We start from the raw sequence: 2,014 nt of genomic DNA, 5'->3' as shown, positions 1-2,014 counted from the left end.
GATTCTGTAATATTTAGAGATTTGATATCTTGATAGCTTTAGAACTTAGCCATTGATGTATTTCGATCTGTACCGTTGATATTGGGAATGCTCAACTATAAATAGAGGCCTCTCCCCCTTATTGTATTCATTCAATAATTAATAGAATTTTGAGAGCATTCACTCAAACTTTTCTCTCAAGTGTTCTTATTTTTCTGTGGCTTTTGTTCAATTTTTGAGATCGTTCTTACTTCGTTCTTCTACTGTTCTTCGTGCATTCTTTAGAGGAGTTCTATTGATTCCTCAATTGTTGCGAGATAGGCTAACCTAGTCGTTTTAAGCAGAGAAATGCTTAAGGCCGCATGGATTGCTTGGGAAAACTCTAAGTCCGTGACAGTTGGTATCCGAGCTAGCGTTCAAAGGCACCATTGAACGATGTTGAAGGAAGTTGCTGAGAATGTTGATGGAATGGAGACTCGTGGGATGACTAGGAAAGCTAGCCGTTCAAGGGACGTACTGTCGGCTTTGGAAGATCGAGTCATCACTCTCGAAGAATCCGTGGGGGATGTCAAGGAGAGGGTTGATGATATCGATGATAAGATCAATGATGGGTTGCAGTCTATGCAAGAGCAGCTCAAAGAGTATGTGTTGGATAATATTGAAAAGCTGGCGAGTAGGGATGATGGCATCAAGACTATGATGGTTGGTATGACTGATGCCATGGAGGCTATGATAACGACCTTGAAAGAGGAGATTGCGGAGCTCAAGGGTGAACTCACAATCTACAAGGCTGCTTTAGGCAATGGAGGGTTGGCTGCTGTTACACCCAAGCCCAGTGTGGATGTTCCCAAGCCAAAGGAGTTTAAGGGAACAAGGTCCGCAAGAGAAGTGGACAATTTCCTATGGGAAGTCGAGCAATACTTTTGTGCCAAGGGCATTGCTGATGATGCCACTAAGGTAATTACTACTGCTATGTATCTTACTGACATTGCCTTATTGTAGTGGCATCGTAGGTCCACCGATATGAGACATGGTGGGACAGAAATTGGAACTTGGAAAGTGTTTCAATACGAGTTCAAAGCACAGTTTTATCCTAAGTATGCCGAGGATGAAGCTCGGGCAAAGTTGCATCGACTTTCGCAACAAGGCAATGTAAGGGAGTATGTGCAGGAGTTTAGTGAACTCATGCTTCAAATTTTTGATATGGGTGAGAAAGAGGCATTCTTTTCCTTCATGGATGGGTTGAAACCATGGGTGAAGCAAGAGTTGTAACGCCGAGGAGTCCAAGAACTTACCAAGGCCATGTCTGTAGCAGAATCGTTGGCTGAATTTGATGGGAAGAAAGACAGGCCTGAGTCCTTTAAGCCCAAGTCCTAGCCAAAGGGAAATAGTGGGGGAGACAAAGAACGGCCCCTTAGAAATGACAACGGTAAGAAGCCTTGGGACAAAAGGAAGAGTGGGCCTATAAGGTGCTTCCATTGTGATGGCCCACACATGATTAAAGATTGTCCAAAGAAGGCTGCGCTCTCTGCTGTGGAAGAAAAAGTGGAGTCCGATGTGGAGGACAACAATATTGGTTCAATACTAGGGGGTGTTGAAGACAAGATGAGTCATCGGCTGATGTTTACAGACATCATGGTAGCTGGCAAAAAGTTGAATGCACTTGTTGACACAGATGCGTCTAATTTATTCATGTCCGAAGGGGCTACGCATAAACTTGGCTTCAAGATTGAAAATGAGCCGGGTCAGATTAAGACGGTGAATTCGGAAAGTGTTCCAATCAATGGGGTTGCAAAGGGAGTAAATCTCTAATTTGGCGATTGGACCGGTAAGGCATCCATCAAGGTAATACCACTTGATGACTATGATTTTGTAGTTGGATTGAGTTTTCTTGATCAGGTTAATGCGACGATTTGTCCTTCCAGTAATTTCATGGTGATCTCGGATTCGAACCATCAATGCATGGTGAGATTGACAAGAAAGGGGGCTTGGAAGGGAAAACATTGTCCGCAATCCAATTTGCTAAGGGAGTACG

Source organism: Gossypium hirsutum, chromosome A11, assembly GCF_007990345.1.
Source record: "Gossypium hirsutum isolate 1008001.06 chromosome A11, Gossypium_hirsutum_v2.1, whole genome shotgun sequence".
Lineage (NCBI taxonomy): Eukaryota > Viridiplantae > Streptophyta > Magnoliopsida > Malvales > Malvaceae > Gossypium > Gossypium hirsutum.
Note: the sequence above shows the minus strand (reverse complement) of the source record.